A 10,000-nucleotide genomic window follows, 5' to 3' on the forward strand; every position below is an offset into this window, starting at 1 on the left:
GGAATCTTCTGCTGCCTCCGCACTCCAGAGCCTGGGTTGACTACTCTCCTCTGTGTGAGCTGCTTGTAGCTTGTCAGTTACGGTCAGTGCCTGCCTGGTCATTCTCCATCCAACCTTACTGTGAGTAACATGAAGGTAACGATTCTATTTAGGTTACCATTTCACTTACAGATAACAATATCCACGTGTGTTCAGCAAATACTGCTGACTGTGAGTAAATGAAAGATAACTTACTCAGGGTGACAAGTATCGAACCTGACATGGCCCCAGCTCTCTGAAAAACTGTTCTCTCTACTGATCAGGTACCCTATGACAAAATCCAATCTGGTATCCAGACTGCTTTCGTATTTATTAACTTAAAGCCCGTCTCTACCTAACTCCTGACTGTGGCCAACAAGTATAAAGTATTCGTTTCTGTGCAGCCAGAGCCTCTGCACACACACAAAGTGTTCAAGCGTGTGGGCTGGCTGAATGAATGGGAACAATTTTAATACCGCATAATAAAGGCCAAAACCACACAAAGGACAAGCAGCAGCCTTGAGACAGAAATACCAGAGAAGCTACAGAACATTATTTAAGAGAGAGAAAGAGAGCAAGAGGCAAGAGGGAGAGGTTTAAATGTGAACAAGATGACTCAATGGCCAAAAAACAGTGCAAGCCTGGCACCTGAGTGCCTCGAAAAACGCATAAATGTGGAAGTTGATCATCAATCCCCAAAGTTGTCCAGTGACCTCCACAGGAGCACTGTGGCGCACATATATGTATATACACAAGTAAAAATTTCAAACTTTAAAAAATACAAGTAAATAAAGTATGAGCTTCTTCATGCATTGATTTTTTTTTTCAAAGGAAAGGGAAGGAGCTGCATGGACCAGGTCAAGAGTAATATTGTATGTACAGTAAATGATTCATCTGGGCCCTGGAATAAAGAGAAAGTAAAAGAAATTAGGGATAATGAGGCTGGAGAGGGAGGCAGGACTGCATCAGCAAGTTCATGAGTACAAAGGTCTTTCCATCTCACCTCGTAAGTGACAGGGATAATGACAGATTTTGAGGAATTGCAACATACGTAGCTTCTCACTCTAGTAGCGACATGGAGATGGGCGGTACAGCAGCGTCAAGAACTGAGTGTGAACAACTTTCCAAGCAAATGGTCAGAAGAAGCAAGCTGGAGTAGCCATTCTAATATCAAATAAAATCAATTTCCAACTAAAAGTCATCAAAAAAGATAAGGAAGGACACTTCATATTCATCAAAGGAAAAATCAACCAAGATGAACTCTCAATCCTAAATATCTATGCCCCAAATACAAGGGCACCTACATATGTAAAAGAAACCTTACTAAAGCTCAAAACACACATTGCACCTCACACAATAATAGTGGGAGATTTCAACACCCCACTCTCATCAATGGACAGATCATGGAAACAGAAATTAAACAGTGATGTAGACAGACTAAGAGAAGTCATGAGCCAAATGGACTTAACGGATATTTATAGAACATTCTATCCTAAAGCAAAAGGATATACCTTCTTCTCAGCTCCTCATGGTACTTTCTCCAAAATTGACCATATAATTGGTCAAAAAACGGGCCTCAACAGGTACAGAAAGATAGAAATAATCCCATGCGTGCTATCGGACCACCACGGCCTAAAACTGGTCTTCAATAACAATAAGGGAAGAATGCCCACATATACGTGGAAATTGAACAATGCTCTACTCAATGATAACCTGGTCAAGGAAGAAATAAAGAAAGAAATTAAAAACTTTTTAGAATTTAATGAAAATGAAGATACAACATACTCAAACTTATGGGACACAATGAAAGCTGTGCTAAGAGGAAAACTCATAGCGCTGAGTGCCTGCAGAAAGAAACAGGAAAGAGCATATGTCAGCAGCTTGACAGCACACCTAAAAGCTCTAGAACAAAAAGAAGCAAATACACCCAGGAGGAGTAGAAGGCAGGAAATAATCAAACTCAGAGCTGAAATCAACAAAGTAGAAACAAAAAGGACCATAGAAAGAATCAACAGAACCAAAAGTTGGTTCTTTGAGAAAATCAACAAGATAGATAAACCCTTAGCCAGACTAACGAGAGGACACAGAGAGTGTGTCCAAATTAACAAAATCAGAAATGAAAAGGGAGACATAACTACAGATTCGGAGGAAATTCAAAAAATCATCAGATCTTACTATAAAAACCTATATTCAACAAAATTTGAAAATCTTCAGGAAATGGACAATTTCCTAGACAGATACCAGGTATCGAAGTTAAATCAGGAACAGATAAACCAGTTAAACAACCCCATAACTCCTAAGGAAATAGAAGCAGTCATTAAAGGTCTCCCAACCAAAAAGAGCCCAGGTCCAGACGGGTTTAGTGCAGAATTCTATCAAACCTTCATAGAAGACCTCATACCAATATTATCCAAACTATTCCACAAAATTGAAACAGATGGAGCCCTATCGAATTCCTTCTATGAAGCCACAATTACTCTTCTACCTAAACCACACAAAGACCCAACAAAGAAAGAGAACTTCAGACCAATTTCCCTTATGAATATCGACGCAAAAATACTCAATAAAATTCTGGCAAACCGAATTCAAGAGCACATCAAAACAATCATCCACCATGATCAAGTAGGCTTCATCCCAGGCATGCAGGGATGGTTTAATATAAGGAAAACCATCAACGTGATCCATCATATAAACAAACTGAAAGAACAGAACCACATGATCATTTCATTAGATGCTGAGAAAGCATTTGACAAAATTCAACACCCCTTCATGATAAAAGTCCTGGAAAGAATAGGAATTCAAGGCCCATACCTAAACATAGTAAAAGCCATATACAGCAAACCAGTTGCTAACATTAAACTAAATGGAGAGAAACTTGAAGCAATCCCACTAAAATCAGGGACTAGACAAGGCTGCCCACTCTCTCCCTACTTATTCAATATAGTTCTTGAAGTTCTAGCCAGAGCAATCAGACAACAAAAGGAGATCAAAGGGATACAGATCGGAAAAGAAGAGGTCAAAATATCACTATTTGCAGATGACATGATAGTATATTTAAGTGATCCCAAAAGTTCCACCAGAGAACTACTAAAGCTGATAAACAACTTCAGCAAAGTGGCTGGGTATAAAATTAACTCAAATAAATCAGTTGCCTTCCTCTATACAAAAGAGAAACAAGCCGAGAAAGAAATTAGGGAAACGACACCCTTCATAATAGACCCAAATAATATAAAGTACCTCGGTGTGACTTTAACCAAGCAAGTAAAAGATCTGTACAATAAGAACTTCAAGACACTGAGGAAAGAAATTGAAGAAGACCTCAGAAGATGGAAAGATCTCCCATGCTCATGGATTGGCAGGATTAATATGGTAAAAATGGCCATCTTACCAAAAGCAATCTACAGATTCAATGCAATCCCCATCAAAATACCAATCCAATTCTTCAAAGAGTTAGACAGAACAATTTGCAAATTCATCTGGAATAACAAAAAACCCAGGATAGCTAAAGCTATCCTCAACAATAAAAGGACTTCAGGGGGAATCACTATCCCTGAACTCAAGCAGTATTACAGAGCAATAGTGATAAAAACTGCATGGTATTGGTACAGAGACAGACAGATAGACCAATGGAATAGAATTGAAGACCCAGAAATGAACCCACACACCTATGGTCACTTGATTTTTGACAAAGGAGCCAAAACCATCCAATGGAAAAAAGATAGTATTTTCAGCAAATGGTGCTGTTTCAACTGGAGGGCAACATGTAGAAGAATGCAGATCGATCCATGCTTATCACCCTGTACAAAGCTTAAGTCCAAGTGGATCAAGGACCTCCACATCAAACCAGACACACTCAAACTAATAGAAGAAAAACTAGGGAAGCATCTGGAACACATGGGCACTGGAAAAAATTTCCTGAACAAAACACCAATGGCTTATGCTCTAAGATCAAGAATCGACAAATGGGATCTCATAAAACTGCAAAGCTTCTGTAAGGCAAAGGACACTGTGGTTAGGACAAAACGGCAACCAACAGATTGGGAAAAGATCTTTACCAATCCTACAACAGATAGAGGCCTTATTTCCAAAATATACAAAGAACTCAAGAAGTTAGACCGCAGGGAAACAAATAACCCTATTAAAAAATGGGGTTCAGAGCTAAACAAAGAATTCACAGCTGAGGAATGCCGAATGGCTGAGAAACACCTAAAGAAATGTTCAACATCTTTAGTCATAAGGGAAATGCAAATCAAAACAACCCTGAGATTTCACCTCACACCAGTGCGATTGGCTAAGATCAAAAACTCAGGTGACAGCAGATGCTGGCGAGGATGTGGAGAAAGAGGAACACTCCTCCATTGTTGGTGGGATTGCAGACTGGTAAAACCATTCTGGAAATCAGTCTGGAGGTTCCTCAGAAAATTGGACATTGAACTGCCTGATGATCCAGCTATACCTCTCTTGGGCATATACCCAAAAGATGCCTCAACATATAAAAGAGACACGTGCTCCACTATGTTCATCGCAGCCTTATTTATAATAGCCAGAAGCTGGAAAGAACCCAGATGCCCTTCAACAGAGGAATGGATACAGAAAATGTGGTACATCTACACAATGGAATATTACTCAGCTATCAAAAACAACGAGTTTATGAAATTCGTAGGCAAATGGTTGGAACTGGAAAATATCATCCTGAGTGAGCTAACCCAATCACAGAAAGACATACATGGTATGCACTCATTGATAAGTGGCTATTAGCCCAAATGCTTGAATTACCCTAGATGCCTAGAACAAATGAAACTCAAGACGGATGATCAAAATGTGAATGCTTCACTCCTTCTTTAAATGAGGAAAAAGAATACCCTTGGCAGGGAAGGGAGAGGCAAAGATTAAAACAGAGACTGAAGTAACACCCATTCAGAGCCTGCCCCACATGTGGCCCATACATATACAGCCACCCAATTAGACAAGATGGATGAAGCAAAGAAGTGCAGACCGACAGGAGCCGGATGTAGATCGCTCCTGAGAGACACAGCCAGAATACAGCAAATATAGAGGCGAATGCCAGCAGCAAACCACTGAACTGAGAATAGGTCCCCTATTGAAGGAATCAGAGAAAGAACTGGAAGAGCTTGAAGGGGCTCGAGACCCCAAAAGTACAACAATGCCAAGCAACCAGAGCTTCCAGGGACTAAGCCACTACCTAAAGACTATACATGGACTGACCCTGGACTCTGACCCCATAGGTAGCAATGAATATCCTAGTAAGAGCACCAGTGGAAGGGGAAGCCCTGGGTCCTGCTAAGACTGAACCCACAGTGAACTAGTCTATGGGGGGAGGGCGGCAATGGGGGGAGGGTTGGGAGGGGAACACCCATAAGGAAGGGGAGGGGGGAGGGGGATGTTTGCCCGGAAACCGGGAAAGGGAATAACACTCGAAATGTATATAAGAAATACTCAAGTTAATAAAAAAAAAAAAAAAAAAAAAGAACTGAGTGTGAGCTACTATGGTCCATACTTCCCCTGGAGGGAGAGAAGGCATCATGGAAGCAATTTAGAGAGGTTGCTTCTGATACGCGGCAAGGAACGGAAGAAAGGAAATTGATGCAATCCAGATTTTTTATTTGGGCAACCAAAAAATAGAGGATGTCCATTTACAGAGGAGAGGAGACAGACAGAAAAGAAATGATGGCTTTAAAACTGTGGTCATGCAAGACAAACCTCCAGCCAGCCTGTGGACATAAGCTGGGGTACTGTGCCTTTCCTTTCTCCTCAGTATAGCACTATTCTCTCTGAAAGCTGTGCGTGAGGCAGCTTTACCATTTCTCCACCAGGGAGCTGACTGCAGACAGGAGTTCTCACCAAGAGCACTAATAGATGCAGGATGGAGGCACCAGTCCTCAGCGTGCCGTAGGCACCTCCTCCCCTGTCGTCCTGCCTACAAATGAACACAGTTCCAGTGAGATTCAAGAGACTTTTATTAAGGATGAATCTTCAAAATTATACCAAGAAATACCATTTCTGTATTCACTGCATATCTTTACCTACAGACTGGACTATGTCCATCTTCTGCCCCTTGTCTAGGATCTAAACGATGACTCATGAAGCCACTCTCTCCTAGGAGAGGACATTATTGATTGAATAATCATTTTTTGTCTGTGCCCCCTCCTAACGGCTTCCATGTTTTAGTTCAGATATCCATCTCCATCCCCCACACAACACTGGGTAAAGTTGATTCAGTCTCTAAACTCAAGGATAGGCCTGGAGTGACATAAGAAGGCAACTGCATTCCGTTTTGGCATCCTCCGTAGTGGCAGTGAAACCAAGAAGAACAGGAGGATGGTTAGTTGGAACACTCTAATAGGGTTTCACTCTGATACTAGAATCCACACACATGCAAACGCTGGGAGAGTCCTAGGCGCCATCTTCCATCCACATGCTCAGTCAGATGAATGTCACGTGTGCAACAGAACCACGAAGGCTTAAACTCACTCATTCCTAAAACCTTTTCTATGATGCGTTTCTGGCTAATTAAGCCCATACATTTTCTTACTTGTTTCAGCAATAATTGAACATTTGCACAATACTATCTGCTTCAGAACCTGGGATAAGCATGTGAAATGACCTGAGGGAAACACAGGCAAGGAACTATCAGGCTGAGTAGGTGGCCATCGTCAGCTGGAAGGTAAAAGGATGTTGGTTAAACTCTTGATTGCAGTGGGAAAGAAATACCTAAGGGTCTCGCTCTGTCTTCAAAGCCTCTTCTAATAGAACCTAAGTGGGAACGGTGATTAGGGCAGTCCTCTGAGCTAGCACCCCTCCAAAAAGGATTTTAGGGATCACCGGAGGCCATTAAGATGGCTCAGTAGATAAAGATAATTGCTGCCAAGCTTTCTTTCCTTAACCCACATGGTAGAAAGAAAAAAAATCAACTCATACAAGTTGTGCTTTGACCTCCACATGCTCAGAAAGAAAGAAACAAAGAAAAACTAACCTGGACCCTTGAGGCTCTCAGAGACTGAACCGCAAACCAAAGCACATACGCAAGTTAGACCTAGACCTCCCGAACACATGTAGCAGATGTGGGACTTGGTTTTCCTGTTGGTTCTGAACAACTAAAGCAGGGCTATCCCAGGGGTCGCCTGTACGTGGGATATGTTCTTTAGCTGGGCTGCCTTACCTAGCCTCAGTGAGAGAGGATGTGCCTAGCTTCACAGAGACTTGAGAGGGTGTGGAGGCAAGGGTGTTACCAGGGAAGTTCCCACCTGGTCAGAAAGAAGGGGAAGAAGAGAGAGAAGGATTGTAGGAGGAGGTGACTAGGGAGGGGGCAGTGAGCAGGATGGAAAGTGAAAAACTAAAAAATAAAATTAAATTCAAAAGAAAGAAAGGAAGGAAGGGATGGAGGGAGGGAGGGAGGAAGAAAGACTGGAAAGAAGAAAGAAAACTTTTTTTAACGTTTAAAACAGCAACAAATTTATTTTCAAGAATCATTACTGGCTTCAGCCATATCAAAAGGCAACCATAATGGTTAGTGTTAACCATCAACTTGACAGAATTTAGAATTTATAATCACCTTTGGGCATGCCTATGGGAGGAGGAGGTTATCTTGATTGATTGATTGATAGAGGAAGAAAGAGTTGCCCACTGTTGGTGGCTCCATTCCTCTGGCTGATCCTATACTGTGTATGTGCAGAAAGGAAGCTAAGAAGTGGCATCCCTCCTTATGTGCTTGAGGAGTGTGACCAGCTGCTTCGAGCTCCTGCTGCTTTGACGTCCCCCACCACAGAGGGTTGTACTATGGAACTGTGAGCTAGAATAAACTTTCTCTTCCTTAAGTTATTTTTTTAAATATGGGGTTTGTGTGTGTGTGTGTGTGTGTGTGTGTGTGTGTGTGTGTGTGTGTGTGTGTGTGTTATATAAGTACCACAGCATGTGTTTGGAAGATCTCTCCTTCTTCCCTGTTGGTCCTGGGATGGAATCCAAGTTGCCAGGTTTCTCAGCAAGTGCTTTTAGTCACTGAGGCATCTTCCTGGCCCTACTTCCATATCCTTATGTCTGAATCCATGCCTATACCCATTTCTATAGTTGGGGTTATCTATATGTATCTCCATATATATGCCTCATACCAATCTACAGGTATTTCTATCTGTATAGGCCTATGAACAAGTGTGCCCATGCAGCTGCATAGCTAATACTTTTATTAGGTTTATTGTAATGATAAAGTCATTAAAACATTGGTGTTCAATAAGTATTTGTTGGATGACTGACAAAAGATCTTTGCAACATTTTACATTCTGCAAAAGGTTAGGTCTTTTATCTTCCATTAATTGTTGTAAAGTTAATAACAACAGAAAAGCCAGCATTACACTTGCACATCACTAGGAAATCCTTCACCTCAGGCAATTTCAACTTCAGCAGCAGAGCAGGCTTGAGGCTCAATGACGTCACTCGAAAGAATTACCCAGTTCCCCTCTGTCACCCTGTTTCTGGTTCCTTTTCAAAATTACTCTAGACAGCAAAATCTGTGTTTCCTTGTCCGTGTTTCCTTTTGCCCTTGGAACACTGGGTTCTTCTCTTGGTCTTTCTCTTGACTTGTTTCTTCACATCACTATAAGACCAGTTTTGTCCAATTTAAGGAAAACGATATTTTTTTGTAAAGATATTATCTAGCTCATATAAATTCTAGAAACCTTGGGGCAACGTAGCCAGTAGCAACCTTTAAGAGAAACCTCAGGACTCCTAAGCATTAGTCCCTGTATCCCAGGTATTTATGAAGCTGGCATCCAGTGGCTCATCTAACCCAACGTGAGGACCTTTGGGATCTTTGGCCCGTGGGCACAGACCTCTTGTGAGTCATAGGGCAGCAATGCCCAAGACACAAAGAGATTCAGAGAGTGGCACCCAGTGAGGCCTACTCAGAGGCTGTTACAAGACCTTCTCACATGAGCCACCCACGTGCCATGCAGCTCCCCTGAAAACAAAACCGAAAGAGTTGACTCCCCACTCTGCAATTCTTCAGGAATCCAGCCGAAGAGAATGAAGCTCCTGCATAATAATTATCAGCCGCCCACTGCTCCTCATCTCCCTCATCAGTGGGGTCTGGCAGCAGTTGGCAGAGCTCCAGCTTGCAGCCTCCTCAGGGTTGAGGTCAGGAGACAACTGCACTTCTAACTTCAGTTAGGGCAAAGGCTACTGTAGAGCTGTCAAGGCAAGCATGACTCAGCCAGCAGCAAACACAGGGACAACAACAGCTCATCCAACAAGAGTGGCAGGGAGAGATAACCAGAACAGGTTCCTGGGAGCATTGAATGCACCCACAGAGATGCTGAAAATGCTCCAGAAAGGGAAACCTCACAGGCCATGAGGATTCCTTAGCAAGCAATGAGGATTTAGAAGCAGCAGGTATTAATGTTAAAAACCACAGGACTCAGAGGCATACAGACCACAGTTGTGATTAGGGAAACACCTGTCACCTTCAGGAAATGGAACTCAGAAGGGAAATAGAGCCTTTGCTAGCTTGCTTCTTTTCTTCTCCTAAGAAACATGTGACTGCTTTCCTAGAGGCTTGACCTTCAGATTTTTGCAAGATTGTTTTCTTATTGACTTAAAATCTCAGCAGTTCAGGACTTGTCTTGTCTTTTTTTTTTTTTTTTCAGAAAGACTTGAGTTGGAACTCCAACAGAGAACTCTTTCACTGCCTCGGCCATAATTACATTAATTTTTTTATTATCTTTAAAGAATATAAGCCTAGCTAAGTTCTTAAAACTTATTTCATATATCTATTGACTATCCCAGAACACATATCCACCATAATACGATTTCCAAGAGCACAAGACCTTACGTATCTTGTTAGTGAATTCCTCTAGGCTTAGAGCAATAACTATTGCATATGGCAAGCGCTCGACAAATATTGTTAGATGAATATTAAGATGTGGTCCCTCACAGAGCTGGGACCATTTGTATATGCTCAGATGAAAATTCA

This window comes from Rattus norvegicus, chromosome 2 (assembly GCF_021556685.1).
Source record: "Rattus norvegicus strain SHRSP/BbbUtx chromosome 2, alternate assembly SHRSP_T2T, whole genome shotgun sequence".
Lineage (NCBI taxonomy): Eukaryota > Metazoa > Chordata > Mammalia > Rodentia > Muridae > Rattus > Rattus norvegicus.